This window comes from Mastigoproctus giganteus, chromosome 8 (assembly GCF_048544385.1).
Source record: "Mastigoproctus giganteus isolate SK-2022 chromosome 8, ASM4854438v1, whole genome shotgun sequence".
In the NCBI taxonomy this organism is placed as follows: domain Eukaryota; kingdom Metazoa; phylum Arthropoda; class Arachnida; order Uropygi; family Thelyphonidae; genus Mastigoproctus; species Mastigoproctus giganteus.
Window position 1 is genome coordinate 101,468,569 of NC_143582.1, and position 19,924 is coordinate 101,488,492.

Here is a 19,924-nt window from a genome sequence, read left to right on the forward strand (position 1 = left end):
TCAGTTATTTTTCATTATAGGAGGTACAGTAATAAAAACAGTACTTGATTTATTACTGAATTTGATATTAAAATTACAAAATATAAAAAAAGGGCGCCTCTGTAGCCAGGTGGGCAGGAGCAGCAGTGCGTAGCACACTCTTCTTGATTAGACTGGGATTCGAGCCCGTGACCACCAAATACGGAGGATGCAGAAAGGTCAGGGAATGACCGTCGCATATCCCCAGAGCAATATGGCCTTAGTTGCTAATGCTCCTAAAAACCAAATAACAAACAAACACACAAAATAGAAAACAAGATATTCACTTATTTGTTAATGTAAAAAGTTATCTAATTTTGGGAGAAATATTTTTTGACAGTTTAGAATGAGTGTTATTAATTTGGATACCTACTGTTACTTCAACAGTTGTGGTGTAAATGTTTCAGGTTGTTCAGTGTTGTGCCACCTGAAAGAAATGTGCAGTGTGGTGCAGTGCCTGTAGGTGACCTCCCAGTGATGCTGCTGGATCTGTAAATTAGCATCACTAGGATCCAGTGCCAACATGCTAGGTCCAGGCTACCACCATAGGAATCCATCATGTTGCTTTGCTCTGTGACCCATGGAAACTTGTTAAGAGGGAGCCCAGGTCCAACACACATCACTTTGGTCCCTGCTTTGACAAGATGGTGGTCCTGGGATGGCTCGTCCAGGATCATTTGTCTAGTGGGTTTGCCTGCAAAAGTCAATGCTATGTCTATAGCATCATGGTTTGAGGAAAAAGGCTGGAAGTGATGCAGGTGTGATGCCTGAATAATCATGGTGGCCCACTCCCAAGCACATTTATTGTTTGCTTGATGGTGGACATCCCTGGGGGCTCTGTATTCAGTGGTGAGTCCAGGTATTGAAACAAAATCAAAAACATTATGAATCCTGAGAAACTAAATTCTTCTTTGAGACTACCAGCTTGGTCACCACAAAAAACTCAGTTAATGACCCAAATAACATTTCTTCAGAAAAGAGAACAAACCGAAGAAAGGATACGAACAGCTCCTCTGAGCTACATCTATGGAGGGGTGCCAATCATATTTACCCCCCAAGACACTGATTTCATCCAAAGGTGTTGTCTCAGAATGCGATCTCTTTGAATTGTCTGGAGAGGAAATCTGTTTTTAATTAAAACTTAAGTTACTGCTACTCAATGAAAATTTAACAGTAGTACATAGGGATGGAAATCTTCCACTAGAAACCTCATTTTGATCTGAACTATCCGTATGTACCAGATCCTTTTTTTAAGTGCAAAAAATATGAAACTTACAAATGACCTGTCGTAGAGCTGTTGCATGCTTAATGCAGCGCAAACCACTAAACGTCATAAAATATCGTGATATTCAATTAGTCACGAAATATCATGATATTCAACTTGGCAAATAATAAAGGTGTTGACCCACCTTCATTAACTGCCAAGGAAAACACCCTGCATGCTCATGAACATGTAGAGATGGAAGGAAGAAAAATAAATACGAAGATTTAAGGCAGAGTTGAACATATCATTCCACAAGGTAAGAAAAGTGGTGAAAGCTGTAAACACGAACAATCCTTCATATGATCGTAATGTAGCAGGGAGATGTTCCATCAGAACTTAAACTCAAATGACTAGCCCACCAAAAGAGTCATTTGTTCCAAATGCTGGTTATTGCTTGCTGAGCTCAAAAAAAACCTGCACACAAGGACCAGTCAGTTACCACTCCTATATGTGTACCTCCTAACGCTCCACAAATAAAAAGTGGAGTGCATATTGAAACAACAACAAAAAAAAAAAAAAAAGAGGATGCTGAGGTGATACCATTTGAAGGAGATACCATTTGATTCATCTTGGAACTATTGATAGAAGAAGACAGCATCCATATTTCTCCAAAAAATTAAATATGATGATGCAAGAATGCAAGCTTATATAGCATCAGCCGAGAGAGAGAGAGAGAGAGAGAGAGAGAGAGAGAGAGAGAGAGAGAGAGAGAGAGAGAGAGAGAGAGAGAGAGGGCCTTCCCATTTCACCCATCTGGTCACTCCAAATTGTTTGTCTAGTTCATCCTTAAATTTATTTATGCTATCAACTTCCACAACAGCAGATGAAATCTGTTCCAGCAATCAACTACCTGCTGGCCAAAGGCAAACTTCTGCACATCTATTCTACAACAGTCTTTCCTCAATTTGAATCTATGCCCCCTCAGGTTCTTAATCTGAGCAAGCAGAAGTATCCCATCGGCATTAAATCTGCTCAAACCATTCAAGGCCTTATACACCGCAATCAGATCACCTCGCAAATGCCTAGTCTCCAGATGCTGCAACTTTCAGAATTTACGCCTCTCTTGGTAAGAGCACCCCTTTGTTCCTCTCACCAATCTTGTTGCCCTTCTTTGTACTCGTTCTAGCAACTATACATCCTTCTTAAAATGAGGCCTCCAGACCTGTATGCAGTACTCAAGCCTTATACAAGGGGTATACTTGTACTTGTCTCTGCTAGCAAAAATTCCTATATATCATTGACCGACTCTGCCAGCCCTTCTGCACTGCTCAGAAAACTTCATATATGACTGCACCATTACCCCAAGATCTTTTTTTCATTCTCAACTACCATGAGTCTAATACCACACAGTTGGTACATTTCTCTTGGGTTAATGCTACCCACATGCAGTATTTTGCATTTGTAAACGTTAAACTTTAGTTGCCACTTCTTAGCCCATCTGCCTAGCTTTTCTAGATCCTGTTGCAGTAGCATACTGTCTTTACTGTCATTAACAATCCTCCCAACCTCTGTATAATCTGAAAACTTTTTTTTTTTACGTAAACTCAAACACGAGAGGTATTGGAACCAACAGTACTTAGTACCGTGGTTGGGTTGGTGGTTGAGAAGACGAAAGAAAGATATATGTTGACATTAGACTTGAACTTTTGTAGACTATAATTTTCAGGAAATATATACGAAGGAAGGTTGTTTCAGAAAACGGCAGTTGAATGAATAAACGAGGAAGATGAAAAGTTGGTTCTGTGAGTTTGAGGTTGGACAGTAAATGGATGTTGGCTGGTGGCAGCACGTGCTCGGACTGTTTTGAAAGAGAGAGCGGGAATTATAGAAGCCAATTGAGAAGAACAGTGCCCATGGAAGTATCTGTAGAAGAAGCAAGCAGCAGAAACAGTGCATCTATGAGACAGCAAGTGGAGAGACTCTGTAAGAGATGAATCATTAATTAACCTAACTGCCCTCTTCTGAACGGAATCAAGAAGCCTGTTTTGGGAGCACAACCCCAGATGTGGGAACACTATTCCATAGTAGGGCGTATTTGCGATTTGTACAGAATGAACAGCTGTTTGGAAGAAAAGTAACGCTGAGAACGAAAGAAAAAACCAAGTTTTTTAGATGCAGAGGAAGCAATATTTGTAATGTTGTAATTAGGGTAATCCCCAAAAGAGATATATCATTTTGCCTAGAAATCAGAGTGTCACCAAAGATAAGCATAGGAGCAGAAGAATTCTTTTTGTGAAAAATAAGACAAGACTGAGTTTTAGAAGTATCGAAATCAACAAAGTTGTGTTTGTCCCACTGGAGAATTACATGTCGATCGGCATTTAAGGAATTGGTAGCAGATTTTCGAGAAGTTGAAGCTGATTGAGCAGAACAAGGTTTCTTAAAATGGAAAGTGGAATGCAATGTGCTATCATTGGCAAAACTATGGATAGGATTTCCAGTCAATGGAAGAAGGTCGTTAATATACAAGAGGAAAGGTGTGGGTGAAAGAACTGAACCTTGGGGGACACCGGTATTAGTGGAGAAGTTAGAAGACAGAGATCCATCTCACATCACCCTCAGTGAGCAATCAGAGAGAAAACTGGATAACCAATTACAAAAAACAGTTGGCAAACCATAAGATGGAAGCTTGTTTAGAAGACCTTAATGCCAAACGCGATCGAAAGCCTTTGAGATGTCAAGAGCAACTGCTTGTGTTTCACCGAACCTTTCCATTGAATTAGTCCATAAATGGGTAACATAAGCCAGAATATCACCAGTGGATCGACACTGACGGAATCCATACTGGCGATCGTTGATCAGATGGAAGGTTTCTAGGTAGTTTAATAGTTGGTGTTTAATTGATTTCTCCATTAGTTTAGAAATTGTAGAAGTAATTGTATTGGGACGATAATTGGATGGGAGAGATTTGTCACCCTTTTTATGAACTGGCTGGATATGAGCAAATTTCCAAGCAGAAGGAAAAACACCTTTGGAATAAGAAAGTGAAAAAATGTGGCAAAGAACAGGAGTAAGTTGAGGAGCACAGGCTTTGAGAACAAGTGGAGAAATACCATCAGGACCTGGAGCTTTCTTAGCATCAAGATTCATCAAAATCCTTCTGATATCCTTTGGACGGAAGACCACAGGAGGCATTGAATGGAGCGTGTTGGGAATGGTGGGATGTGTTTTACCAAGAATATTAATACATGAGCTGGAGGAAAAATGGGATGCTAGCAGGTCAGCTTTATCCTTGGCTAAAGTGACAACAGAACCATCTGGTTTGGACAGAGGTGGGAGCAGAGATGGGCAAAAGTTGCGGCCAATAGCTTTGGCAAGAGACCAGAATGCTCGGCTACCATTAGGGCAAGAAGCAAGTTTTCTACTCTTAGCCTGTTCAAACTCTAGTTTGGACTGATTAATAACTGTTTTACAGTTGTTGCGAGCTTTGGTGTAGGCAGAAAATGAAACTGAAGAATTAGAAACAAGCCAATTATGATATGCAACATTCTTCTCTTGAACAGCCTTAGCAAATTTATTGGAAAACCAAGGTTAAGATAAAGGACGAGATTTTAAAGTGGAGTGTGGGATAAAGGATTCAATTTCTGCAAGAATAATTTCACTGACACGATCTGAGCAAACGTTGACATCAGAAGTTTTTAAACAGTAATCCAACCGAAGAAAAGACGTCTCGCAGGTCATCCCATTTTGCATTCTTGCAATGCCAAACAACACGGGGTTGGGAATAGCCATGAGATAAAGGTTCCATTGGAGAAGAGACAATCACCAAGTTGTGATCCGAAGTGCCTAAAGGACCTCTCACTTCGACTGTGTACTTAGAAGGGTTGTTTGTGAGAAAAAGATCAAGTGTGCTGGCTGTATGGTTATGATTGTCCAGTATTCTTGTAGGTAAATGAACAATCTGTGCAAATCATTAGTAATTGCAAACGCCTCAGCATCTCGACCAGCTGGGTCGGTGTGACTAGAAAACGGAAGCCAGCTGGAGTTGTGAATGTTAAAATCACCAAGGAAAATTATCTCACTGTTAGGAAAGTTGGACTGGAGAAAGTCAAGTTGCAAAGAGAGGAAGTCAAAGACTCCAAGTGATTAGTAGAATTGGGAGAACGGTAGAGACAACAGATGAATTTGACACAATGAGGTAGAGAGATTTTAAGCCAGAGAAGATCAAAGAGAGTAGATTCCAAATTGCCAAGTCTCTGACAGGGAATATCGGAACGGACATGTGCACAAGTACCACCTTTGAGGCGAAAGGAATCATAGAGCGAATAATTTGGGCAACTGAGATGAGCTGTAGTTGAATCAACTGATAACTGAGATTCTGTCAGAAAAAGTACATGGGGTTTGGCAGACTGCAAGTGGAAATGGACATCGTTGAGATTAGAATTGAGACCAGGTATATTTGTGAAATGAATTAGGAAGTGTTTGGGAGGTTTAGATCTTTTTGCAGAAAAGCTTACGCTATTAGTTAGAAAATTTGTGGTGTATTCAATGGTAAGAAAAAGTAGGTGGGACATGTTGTATGAAGTAATGAAATTTTTGGATATGGCGTACACGTAAGAATATACCCAGATCCTTGACATAGTGCGACCTCGACAATGCCCCTCGCATACACACTACTCGACTCCCTCCAGTCACTATCTGGCAGAGTAGAGGTAGCAAGATTATACACTAGCTGATCCGGAAGCCTGCCTCCTAGAGAGTTACCAATAGGTTCGGTCCATTGAACTCACTATCGGCCGGCCTGCCAACACTGTTTTAGAGCTGTACCCTCGAAATGTAAGGAAGATTGGATTTTGCCACGATGTTCATCATAACCTCAAAAGTCGTCAATCATACTGCATGATGGAAGAGATGGGGTTGGAAAGAAGGGTTGACCGGAACTTGGCTCTGGAGGCTAAAGATGGGTTCCACCGCTTCAAGCCTCCAATAACCAAAGTGATTGTATTGCACCGATTGATGAGAGTCATCTACCACCTAGTACTGCCTGGTAACACAGAGGGGCGGCATTCCTCCATGTGGTGTGGGCACCACACCTTGACCCCTGCTTACGTTGGTTCACACCTGGGTGGTCACCCACCATGTGTTTGTGCATGGAGGTTATACCCAGGATTACTAACAGTCCCACCATCGTGGAGCTGCAAGCAGAGGATTTGGCTGCCACAGACCATCCAGACTTTGCCGAAATTGGGTCCAGTTTACTTGAGTGTCACCCAAATATCAGTTGCATCAGCGTTTTAGACTTCCGGGTAGCAAGGACAGCTTTTCTGCATATCTCAGAGAATGTCTGTGACAACCTCAAGGACCACTTGGACATTAAGTCTGATATACCTCCATCGATATCATTGATGAATACACAAAACAACAATGGGCCCAGCACCAAACCCTTGGGGATTCCACTAATAACATTAGTCCATGTAGAGCAGTGTCCATTTATTACCACTCTCTGCCGTTTCACCCACTCAACCATCGCTTTATCCATTGCAGCAACTTGCTCTTAATACCATACTGCTCCAATTTGCAAAACAGTCTTCCATGTGAAACAGTATCAAAAGCTTTCCTGATTTCCAAGTATATGATATCAAAATTATTTTTTGCATCCATTTCCTTTGTGACCACATCGTAGTGTCCAATCAAATTGGTCAGACAAGACTTCTCCTTAACAAACCTACGCTGTCTGAAGTATTACTGCAGCCTTTTCTAGGTAATCCTGCATCACTTCTTTAACCAGTGACTCCATTATTTTCCCTGGAACAGAAGTTAAACTAACAGGTCTGTAATTATTTGGGTCACCCTTTGTGAATTGGGATATATTTGCACATCTCCAGTCCATGGGAACCTTCCCTGAATCTAAGGATGCTTCCATAATCATGAGTAAGGGTTTGCTAACTTCTCTCTCTGCCTCTTTCAATATAACTGGATAATTCCTTCTGCCCCAGGTGCCTTTTTTATGTTTAACTTCAACAATTTCTCCTCCACTTTCCTCTCCATTATTACAAACTCATTTAGCTCCTTTTTAATAAACTTCTGTTCTCCCCTTCCTTACAGAATTCCTCATGTGTGAATGTAGATGCAAAATACTCATTCGTTTGTCAGCTATTTGAGGATCATCAACAATCGAACCACCAACATCAAGTGGACCAATCTGATTCATCCCTTTCCTCCCAGAGTTTACATAAGTAAAGAAGTCTTTGTTGTTTTTCTTTGCATTCTTTGCAAAGGATTTCTCATAATGAGCCTTCACTTGCCTAACCTCCTTTGTGACTTGATTACAGACTAGCTTATATCTGCCATAGACTTCTGTGTCTTCTGCCACGAGCTTCATTAGTTCATCTCACATCCATTTAGGTCTAAGTCTTGAACAGTATTCTTAGTTGGTATGAAAAGCCTAGTAGCTTTCAAGATTAATTCCTTGAAGGCTTCCCATTTAGAATTTGAAATTTTAAGCATCATTTTTCTTTCCACTTGTGTAATGATGATCTTGGTAAACCACCTCCCATCAATCCCAATACATTCCACTCGATGCCTCCTCTGATCTTCTATCAAAAGAATGCAAAAAGGATTTCGAACAATCTTGATGCTAAGAAATCTGCAGCTCCTGATGGTGTTTCTTCACTTATTCTCAAAGCTTTTGCCCCTGAAATTACTGCTGTTCTTTGTCATCTTTTTTTCACTTTATTATTCCAAAGGTATTTTTCCTTCTGTTTGGAAATTTGCTCCTATCCAGCTAGTTCCTAAAATGGGTGACAAATCCCTCCCATCCAATTATCTTCCCATTGCACTTGTGCTCTTTCTAAAGTTTAATTGTTGTTTAATTGAGAACTCAATTAAACAACAACTCTTAAGCTATCTAGAAACCTTCTATCTAATCGATGATTGCCAGTATGGATTCTATCAGTGTCAATCCACTGGATATATTCTGGCTTATGTTACCCATCTGTAGACAAATTCAATGGAAAATTTTGGTGAAATTCAAGCAGTTGCTCTTGATATTTCCAAGGCTTTCAGTTATGTTGCTCATGTGCCTCACGTGCAGAAGTTGAAAGGAAAAGTGTGGGTTATATACTCTAAAATAAGGAAGATTAATTGATTAGAGTGTGGGGTGAAAGGGAAATTCCTGGATCTCCTCTATAGGTGTATCTTTGTGACATGCATGTGGGGCCTGGGGGCATAGGGTGACTAAAAGTCACGTAAAACGGAGTCTGATTTCTTCTCAGAGAGATTTGCCCTTTTGGCTGTGACGCGGTCGTGCAGAACAGTTTTAAATGATGCCTTACAAGTAGTATCAGGAAAAGAACCAATTGATTTGGTTGTGATTAAACGAGTAATGGTGTATGCAATCAAGAAAAATAAGAGGATAGAAATATTGGGGATTAAATCTTGTATTGAGAAAAATAAGGTATATGGGAAGTAGGATTTAAAGAGAGAGAGAGAACGATTGCAACAAGAAATAGATTGTATTTGGCAAGAAAGGTGGAACCGTTCCAACGAGGGCTGTATCACATTTGCTTTCATGCCAAATACCATCTATCTATTTCTCTTACTACCTGTAGTGAAGGTAGTAAGAGAAATAGATAGATGGCCAGGCTTGGGTCTGATGGCTACATTGATAGTAACTGTGCATGGAACGAAGAAAAGGTTGGTGGAGCTGGGAATAGAAAATGATCTGAGGTGTGAATGCGACATATTGAAGATACGGATCATGTGTTGGAAAATTATATAAGGTACACAGAACAGAGAGAAATATTTTTCTCTAAGATTGGCTGTGACTCATACACCCACAGTGGCTTATTTAAGAATAGGATTTGGTATGAAGCTTTTATGCTAAGGTTGTTAATGAAATAAGGAATATAAGATTGAGAAATTAATGGATTGTATATAGGGAAATATGTACATATATAAATAGAGTTTTAAGAGTTTAATTTGCACTGATGAGTTTCTGTTTATATTTTAAACTATTTTTATTTATATTTCTTTTCTTTGTTTTTTATAGTTGAGCTATTTTACTTTCATTTATATTTGAGCTATTCTATTTTTATTTATATTTGAGTTATTTTATTTTTATTTATATTTGAGCTATTTTATTTTTCTTTATTTTTGAGCTGTGTTATTTATATTTTGAGCTATTTATATCAGAGATATTTTTGCACTGATGAGTTTTTATTTATATTAGCAATTGCTGAGTTGGAAGTTTGTTTTATGTGAGTTTACAGTTTGTAAAGAAGGGGAAAAAAGATAAAATGGGGGGTTAGGGAAAGGAAAAAGGTGGATTATGAAAGAATTATACAATTAGCAAATACAAAAATATTTATAGTTGAGTTTGCTAACAAGAATCATAATCTTTGGCCGATACATGCTTTTATGTTTGCCATTAAACAAGAGTTTACTGATAGCTAGTAGAGATCAGCCTCCCCAAGACAGGGGATCAATTAAGGATAAAATTATAGATTAAAGATTTTAAGTGCTGATGAGCTGTTGCTCAGGTAGCGCATTATAGAAGTAGTATAGGCTAGTGATGATGATGATGGTGATGATGTGTTGCTTGGGTTGGGTAGCTAGTTAGTTAGTTATTTGGTTTTTAGGAGCATTAGCAACTAAGGCCATATTGCTCCGGGATATGCGGTGGTCATTCCCTGACCTTTCCACATCCTCCGTATTTGGTGGTGACGGGCTCGAACCCCGGTCTAATCAAGAAGCCTGTGCTATGCACTGCTGCTCCTTCCCACCTGGCTACGGAGGCGCCTGGGTTGGGTAGCACAGTGGTATCATCACCATGTGGAAAAGGCCTGGGTTTAAATCTTGTCGATGAGGCTAAGAATTTTAATGAGCTTTTTTCGCTCCATGGCTGAGTTGGTAGGTCTCAGGTGTAGATAAGGTTTTTTTTCACAGAAACTGGGGTTTTTTCTTCCACCAAACAGGAAAATCGACCAGAGAACACACACAATTTACAGATACAATACTTATATGGGTATATATATTAACTTACCGGATGACCCCAAAGTAATTGTTTGGTTTTTTGTATTTGGCATAAATGTCTTCTAAATAAGCTTCCATGTTATGGTTTGCCAGCTGTTTTTTGTAATTGGCTATCCAGTTTTCTCTTTGACCACTCACTGTGGGTAATGGTAGATGACTCTGTCTTCTAACTTCTCCATTAATGCCAGTATTACCAAAGGTTCAGTTCTTTTTCTCACTCTATAATTCCTGCTGTGTCTTTCAAATTTAGTTTCTGCAAGTAGTCATCATCCTTCTACTGCCCAATTTCAACTTATTGAATGATCTTTGAAGGCTTCGATCAGCAAATGGTCATCTAACTTTTCTACTAATACTGTGTTCCCGAAGGTTCAGTTCTTTCTACCACTTTCTAATCCCCCCCCTCTCCCTCTCCCAAATAGTCCAAACATTGCCACAACCAGTCAAACCTTTAACTGTCCAACTTCAAGCTCAGAGAACCACTTTTCTTCTTCCTTTTTTATTCATTCAACTTCCGTTTTCTGGAACAACCTTCCTTCGTACGTTTTTCCTGAAAATTAGAATCTACAGAAGTTCAAGTGTAATGTCATCAGTTATCTTCTTTAATCTTCTCAACCTAGAACCAATACATTAGCATTAGTAGAGGCGTATGATGCAAGAAAGCAAGCTTATGCAGCATCAGCCAAAAAAAAAAAAAAAACAAAAAAACCCTTCCACTTCACCCCTCTGTTTGTTCGAAATACCTGTCCAGCTGAGCCTTAAATTTATTTAGGCTATCAACTTACACAACAAGGGATGGAAGTCTGTTCCACCAACCAACTACCCACTGGCTAAAGGCAAATTTCTGCACATCTATCTTACATCTGTCTTTCCTCAATTTGAATTTATGCCCTCTCAGGTGATTATTCTGAGCAAGAGGCAGTATCCTATCAGCATTGAGCATGCTCAAACCATTCAAGGCTTTGTACACCTCTATCAGATCACCCCGCTGGTGCCTAGTTTCCAGACACTGTAATTTGCAAAACTTAAGCCTTTCTTCGTAAGAGAACCCCTTTGTCCCATTCACTAATCTTGTTGCCCTTCTCTGTACTTGTTCCAGCAGCTCTACATCCTTCTTGAAATGAGGCCTCTAGACCTGTATACAATACTCAAGGTGTGGCCTGACCATTGCTTTATACAAGGGAATATTCACCTCCCTATCCCTGCGGCGCCTCCGTAGCCAGGTGGGAAGGAGCAGCAGTGCGTAGCACACACTTCTTGATTAGACCGGGATTCGAGCCCTGTCACCACCAAATACGGAGGATGCGGAAAGGTCAGGGAATGACCACCGCATATCCCGGAGCAATATGGCCTTAGTTGCTAATGCTCCTAAAAACCAAAAAAATAAAATAAAAAAATCCCTATCCCTGCTAGAAAAATTCCTGTTTATCATTGATAAGACACCATGAGCCACTCTTGCAGCCCGTCTGCACTGCTCAGAGAACTTCATATCTGCCTGCACAATTACCCCCAGGTCCTTTTCATTCTCTACCACTGTCAGTGTAGTACCACAGAGTTGATACGTTGCTCTGGGGTTGCTATTTCCCATATGTAGTACTTTACATTTGTCAGTGTTAAACTTCATTTGCTACCTCTCAGCCCATCTGCTCAACCTTTCCAGATCCTGTTGCAGCATCATAGTGTCAGTAGTGTCCTTAACAACCCTGCCAACCTTTGTATCGTCTGCAAACTTGTACATTAAGCTTGACATACCATCATCAATATTATTTATAAACACAGAAACAAAAATGGACCCAATATTGAACCCTGAGGGACTCCACTAATAACATTAGTCCACGATGAGCAGTGTCCATTAATTACCACTCTCTGTCTTCTGCCACTCAACCATCCCTTTATCCAAAAGGGATAGATACCTTTATCCATAGCAACAATTTGCCACCAATGCCACACTGCTCCAATTTGTGCAGCAGTCTTCCATGTGCAACAGTATCAAAAGCCTTTCTAAGATACAAATATATAATATCAAAGTTATTTCCTGCATCCAATTACATGGGGCTATGTACTATAGGTTCTAATACCTTGGGGTTTTCATTAAAAGAAAAAAAAATTATATATATACGTGCAATTGGATTTTTGTTAAAAAAAAATTCACTAATGTATAAATATCACTAAGAGTATTGGTTTCTTCAACAGCATAACGTGTCATTGGTTATAGTTTGTTGCTTCTCTTCCAGCATTTCACTTGTTTAGTCCAAGCAAAGTGTGATTGCAGCAGAAATACTGTGCAGTATGCTTACTTTAAGCAATAAAAGGTGTTTCTTACCTTTATTAATGAAGGTAATATCAAACACCCACTTTCAGATGGAATGCAAAATAACAGGTATTTCTGCTTAGAGAAACTACATATAAGTTTCAGTATCTGTTATGTTAGCTGTTTGTTTATCAATTAAAGTAAAATTATTCCTAATCTGGGGGAGGGATCTTCTGAATACATTCTGGTTCACACACACACACACGCGTACACACACGCACACACGCACACACTGCAGCTGTTTCCTGGATATGTTGTCTATTTCAACTTTAATATTTTACTGAAGTTCTTCTTCCGTGTGAAGATTAAATCTATATCCATTAATAATCCATTTAATATTCCCTGAAATAACCCCACAAGGGAAAAAATAAACAAAGGGAGTGATGTATGGAGAACCAAACAGATATATAATCTCTAACTTTCAGCAGACACACTTTCAGTATTTGAATAGGGGAGGTGAGCACTGTAGAAGAACCTTGTTCAAAATTTTCATAAAACCTTTCTTCATTTGTTAATTCTTTGAAAAAATGAAGTAGCAATCGTAGACTCATCACTGTATGAGTTAATTTTGTTTTTCAAGGATATAGGCCTGATAACCCTCCTTGCATTTGAAATTACCAAACACCCAATTTACACAGGAAGATCAAAATAACAGGTATCAGAGCTTAGAAAACCAACATAGTTTAAATTTATCATATTTTGGCCATTCATTTATCCATTCAAATAAAATGATGCCCAACCATTTAAAAAAAAATGTGAATTTTGGGTCATTTTCTCCATCAACTGACTGATGGTACTATTTGCTTTTATTGACTTTAGCTACGGGATCTTGTGGCTGAAAAGGCTACACTACTTTTGTTTTGTAGAGCCACAGTCTTCACAGTTTTGATACTATTCTCACAGTATTTTCTGACACTTGAGTACACCAAATAGGAAGGATAGGAAGGCAAAGGCATATTACAAGAAATGTTTTGCAAAGGATGCAAAGAAAAACAGCAAAGCGTTTCTTGCTTTGGTTAATATACCTTTGTTTATTTACTAAATTATGAATTGTATTGTGTTTAATGTGGATACCAAGAAACTCCTAAATTTCTTGTGAAGGCTTCTTTGGCAGAATTATGCAAGATACAAGTTGTCAACACTTGTTGCTCTAGTAGGTTGAATCCATGTGTAGCATGGAAATAAGCCCACATAGACTAGTCAAATACTGGAAAACACGGTGCAGGTTATTTCAGAGACTGCTGGAAGTCATCACGGAACAAGTAAGTACATGGGCTGTATTGGGATAGCTAAGAATAAGAAGAGGTGCATGTATACACCAATGCTAGGAGTTTAGTAAATAAATTTGATGAATTTGAGGTGTTGGACAAAACATCAAAGGCAGTTATTGTTGGGATATCAGAGATATGGTGTCACACAGATATAAAGAATGCAGAATTGGAATTTGCGGAGTACAGTGTGTATAGAAAGGATAGACAGGATAGGTAGGGAGGAGGGATTATGCTATTAGTTAAGAAACATAAAATCTAAGGAAGTGCTGTCAGTTTACATGGGTGGACAGTGCAATGTTGAGTCAGTTTGGTGTGACAAAAGCACTGGGAGGGCAAAATTAAAAGTAGCAGTGCGTTATAGGCCTACTGACTCTGATGAGTACAGTGAACAACTGTACAGAGAAATAAAAATAAAGCGGGGCATTAAATCAGATTGTCTTATTATGGGGGATTTTAATTTCCCAGTTATTGACTGGATCTTGTGAGTTGGTCACTCAGACACTGGCAAGGATTTTGTGGATTTATTCTATAATTGTTTTCTACAGCTGCACGTTTAGGAGGCAACCAGAGGAAGTAATACTCTTGATCTGCTTATCAGTAATGATTCTTCATGCATTAAAAATCTGCAGATAAAGGAACCACTAGGTGGCAGTGATCACAGTGTGCTGAAGTGGGATTACTGAAAAGAGGTAACTACCATATCAGGGGTAAAGGGAAGGATTTTTGCTTTTGTAAAGGTGACTAGGTTGGTCTGAGACAGTTTTTAAATTCTATACAGTGGGACCAATTGATAATGTTACCAATGGCAAATTCTAAATGGAAAGCATTCAAAGAATTAATTTTGTAAGCTACAAGGCTTTTCATGCTAATTAGAAATATTGTTCTTGGTTAAGGCCTAAATGGATGTCAGATGAACTAATGAGACATGTGACAGAGAAGAAAAATGCATGCGATACATATAAATTAACGGATGACACAGAAGCCTGTGGTAGATACAAGCTGGTCTGTAATCAAGTCACAAAGCAGGATAGGAAAGCAAAGGCATATTACAAGAAATGTTTTGCAAAGGATGCAAAGAAAAACAGGAAAGAGTTCTTTAGTTATGTAAACTCTAGAAGGATGGGGATGAATCAGATTGGTACACTTGATATTGATGGTTCAACTGTTAATGATCCCGCTCAGGTAGCTAACAAACTGAATGAGTATTTTGCATCAACATTTACACTGAGGTTATTGCTTCTGTTCAGGGAGGAAAATGCAGAGGCATATTAAACTCTGGCAGTGAGCTAAATGATTTTGTAATAACTGAGAGCAAAGTGGAGGAGAAATTGTTGCAGTTAAACATAAGTAAGGCATCTGGGGTGGATGGTATCAATCCAGTTATATTAAAGGAGGTGGCAAAGGAAGTCAGCAAAACCCTAGCCATAATTATAAGAGTTTCCTTGGACTCAGGGGAGGTACCCATGGACTGGAGATGTGCAAATGTGACCCAAATTCACAAAGGAGGATGAAATGGTGACACAAGTAATTACAGACCTGTTAGTTTAACTTCCATTCCGTGGAAATTAATAGAGAGACTGCAGGATTATCTACACAAGACACAAAAGTTATAGTTAAGACACATCATGAGTTTGTTAAAGGGAAATCTTGCCTGACCAATTTGAATGGATACTGTGATGTGGTCACGAAGGAACTGGATGCAAAGAATAATTTTGATATCATATACTTGGATCTCAGGAAGGCTTTTGATTCTGTCGCACATGGAAGACTGCTGTACCAATTGGAGCAGTGTGGCATTAAGGTCATATTGCTGCTATGGATAAAGGGATGGTTGAGTGGGAGAAGACAGATAGTTGTAAACAATGGACACTGCGCTTCTTGGACTAATGTTATTAGTGGAGTCCTCCAGGGTTCAGTGTTGGGTGCATTGTTGGTTTCTGCATTTATTAATGATATTGATGAAGGTAAATCAGGCTTAATATCTGTTTCCAGATGATACGAATATTGGCAGGGTTGTTAAGGACACTAATGACAGTAAGCTTCTACAGCGGGATCTAGAGAAGTTGAGTAGAAATTGGCTGAGAAGTGGAAACTGAAGTTTAACATTGAAAAATGTAAATTTCTGCATATGAGTAGCAGTAACCCCAGAGTAGCATATCAACTGTGTGGTACTACACTGACAGTGGTAGAAAATGAAAAGGACCTGGGGGTAATTGTACAGGCAGATGTGAAGTTTTCTGAGCAGCGCAGACGATCTGCAAGAGTAGCTCATTGTGTCTTGTCAACGATATACAAGAATTTTTCTAGAAAGGGATAAGGAGGTGATTATCCCCTTGTATAAGGCAATAGTCAGGCCACACCTTGAGTACTGTATACAGGTCTGGAGGCCTCATTTTAAGAAGGATGTAGAGCTATTGGAACAAGTACAGAGAAGGGAAACAAGATTAGTGAATGGAACAAAGTGTTGCTCTTACGAAGAAAGGCTTAAGTTTTGCAAATTACAGTGTCTGGAGACTATGTCTTGACGACAAATAAGCTCATACACCAATCATTAATTGAAATAGCTCTTTACTGTGACTAGAATTTACAAATTAAAATAACATATTTACAATAAAATTTAATATATAAAATATAAAACTGCTATGATACACTGTATAAGAATTAAAACTAATAAAATCATTGTATTAAAATTATCTAAAATAAACTGGACCGTGAATGGCTCTCGAGCCATTTACGGTCCCAGAATCCATGCACTCGATCTACAATAACCGCATCCTCTAGGGAGATTTGATGCTGCCTCTGCCAATAATGCTCGGCCACAGCAGACATTATAATCAGCAGTTTTTATAGCATTTAAATGCTTTCCCAGACGATCCTTTAACCGCCGTTTTGTTTCGCCCACATAGCATTCCCACAATCCGGGCATTTTATCCTGTAAACAACTCCACTATTAAGGTCCTTTGTGAGTGAATCTTTTACCTGGGACACAACTGTGTGCAACCTCCGCCCGGGAAGCTGCACACAGCATGTTTTGAAACCCCGCAAAATTCTGGTTAACTGCTCAGTAAGGCCCGGATAGTAAGGAATGTATGGGGTAGCCACAGGAACAAACGGTTCCCTACAGTTGGACACTATTCCTTTGCTGTATCTGTCCACAATCCTCTGGGGGTATCTGCATTTTCTAAGGTCTGCTGTGACCTGTTTGATTTCACATTCTTTATCCTCAGAAGTAGTACAGTGTAACGTTGCTCTATCTACTAGAGCTTTTACCACACTATTCTTATGTTGTCCAGCTTGTGCTGAACTTTAGTGGGTGTATTGACCTCTAACCTTTCTTTCTTATTTGTTCTGTGTTCTGAAATTGACAAAATTTAAGCGACATGCAAATGCTAAATTTAGTTGTAAACTTAGAAAGTCAGCCACAAAAACATGAAATACTTGTGATGCTCTAAAAACCAAGTTTTCAAGTTGTTTCAAATGTTCTGTGAGGGAAAATTTTCATTTAAAGATAAAGAAAGAAGAGGTCACCTGTCTTCATTTGAGGCATAAGATATCATGATAGAAAGCTATCATAATGTCTTCTGCTTGAAATAAATCCCACATTATTTGATTGCATCAATGTCTGATTATTAGAGATATTACTAAAGAGACGTCTTCACTTGCATCAGTTGGGTAGGTTTTTTAAAAACCGAAGTTTTTAACCTAGGGCCTATCCTAGAGATCAATACATCCAAAAATGCAAGGGTGCCACCTGTCTCCACCTCTGAATTAAACTGTATAAATTGGGAGAAGCTGTTGAGCCAATGAAGTGCATCCTCCTCTCTCTACTTTCAAACTCTTCCATGGCCAGATTGGCCATGATGGCACTAATGGGAGAACCCATGGCTGTACCGTGAACCTGTTTGTACATGATTCCTTTAAACATCATAGTGGTGCTGGCCAGACAAAGTTCAACACCTGAACAAATGTCCTCTATACTTAAAGGCGATCTGTTAACCAAAGAGACATCGTTACTCCGTTACTCAGTGCTATTCTCACACAATTGTGGGGAATGCTATGTGGGCGAAACAAAACGGCAGTTAAGGGATTGTCTGGGGGAGCATTTAAATGTTATAAAAACCGCTGATTTTAATAAGTCTGCTGTGGCTGAGCATTATTGGGAAAGGCAGCATCAAATTCCCCAGAGGATGCAGTTATTGTAGATCGAGCGCATGGATTCTGGGACCGTAAATGGCTCGAGAGCCTGCGAATCTGTTCATCCGACAACAATACCATGAATAGGGACAGGGGTATGCATTTGCATCTCCTATTTGAAACTATTGTCCTAAGTACAGATGAACGGTTTTGCTTTTCGTGCTCCCGAGCTATTTCCGCTTCCAGTTCTAACCATGCGCCGATGGAACCACGTGCTGAAATACCGTGAGCCTGTTATATATAAGGATGTGTTGCCAGAAGATTTATTACTGTTGAGGAAGGAAGCTGATGCTTCCGAAAGCTACAGGTTTTATCGCTTTTAATCCAGTTTATTTTAGATAATTTTAATACAATGATTTTATTACAGTTTTAATTCTTATTCAGTGTATCATAGCAGTTTTATATTTTATATATTAAATTTTATTGTAAATATGTTATTTTAATTTGTAAATTCTAGTCACAGTAAAGAGCTATTTCAATAGCTCATGGTTGGTTCATATTTCATGGTTGGTGTATGAGCTTATTTATCGTCAAGACATGAATTTACCCAACCTCAGAGGCCTTTTTCAGAATGTCTGGAGACTAGACACCTGCGAAGTGAACTGATTGAGGTGTATAAGGTCTTGAATAGCTTGAGCATGCTCATTGCTGATGGGATTCTTCCTCTTTCCCAGATTAATTGCTTGAGGGGGCATAAATTCAAATTGAAGACAGTTGTAGAATAGATGTGCAGAAATTTTCCTTTACCCAGCGGTGGTTAATTGCTGGAACAAACTTTCATCTGTCGTTGTTGAAGTTGACAGCTTAAAATAATTCAAGACAGAAGTTGACAAACATTTGGAGCAAATGGATATGTGGAATGGGAAGGGGTTTTTTTTTTTTTTTTTTTTTTGGCTGATGCTGTATGAGTTTGCTTTCTTGCATCATATGCCTCTACTAATGATAATACGATTATTCTTATCTTTGCAGCTACTTGTTTCTGGGATTGACTGTGTGAAAATGCCGGCGAAGAAGACATGCACATACTGGTCACCTAAGTTGACCACATGAAAATGCTGAGGATTGAGTTGTATTGGCTGCTCAAGTTCGCCGTATGAAAATGTTAGCAATTAATGCACGTTGTGCTTTTAGAGAATGGCCTTAAAAAATGTTCCTTGTGCTTCTTTGTGTGCCATTACTCCTGTTCATGGATTGGCAGAATTTCAGAAATTATGTGCCAGTTGTATTGTTCACTCTGTTGAGGTAATTTTTAGTGCCACCAGAAATTTTTAGCAGTTTGTGTGTGTAAGGAAGCTTATATGCTTGTGATTAGGATACAAACAAAAGCTTTCTCTTTTTCTTTTGAATAACCACTAAATTATAGAAATTTTCTTTTGTATGCCATATTGATTTACTGATTAAGGCAAGATGGAAGGCAAGCAGGGGATTGGTAACAAGCAAACATCTTGGCTTCATAATATTCAACAATGGACTGACACAAGAAATTGAGAACTGTTCATATTAGCAGAAGACAGAATTGCTTTCTCACTAGTAATCGCCAATGTCCTTGGGACTATACATTACATATGAAGAAGAAGAAGACTATACATTACATATGAAGAAGAAGAAGACTATACATTACATATGAAAATTCATGAGAAAATCAGTGCATTGATCATCTATGCATGCACTATAGTGGATGATAGGGAAGTCTCTATTCTTTCTCAGAAACTTTTAATTCTCCAGGTATAGAAAAGAAGATACCTGTGAGCTGTTCAATAAGTAGGATTACAGCATCTGTGGTGAAAGTTGGTGGTTAGCTGCATTAACTCTAACTATTAAAGAGCTTAAAATTTCAGTTCAAAGCTGGGTTGCAGTAAGATAGAAAACTGCAAACACTGCTCTAGCAGAAGGAGC

General features: G+C 39.0%; 1 protein-coding gene across 4 annotated transcripts in view; it reads left to right on the forward strand.

The window, feature by feature from the left end:
* The window catches only part of LOC150081741 (ATP-dependent RNA helicase DDX55), a 596,429-nt gene that overhangs the window by 389,853 nt on the left and 186,652 nt on the right, over positions 1–19,924 (forward strand). The gene's annotated exons all lie outside the window — the stretch shown is intronic.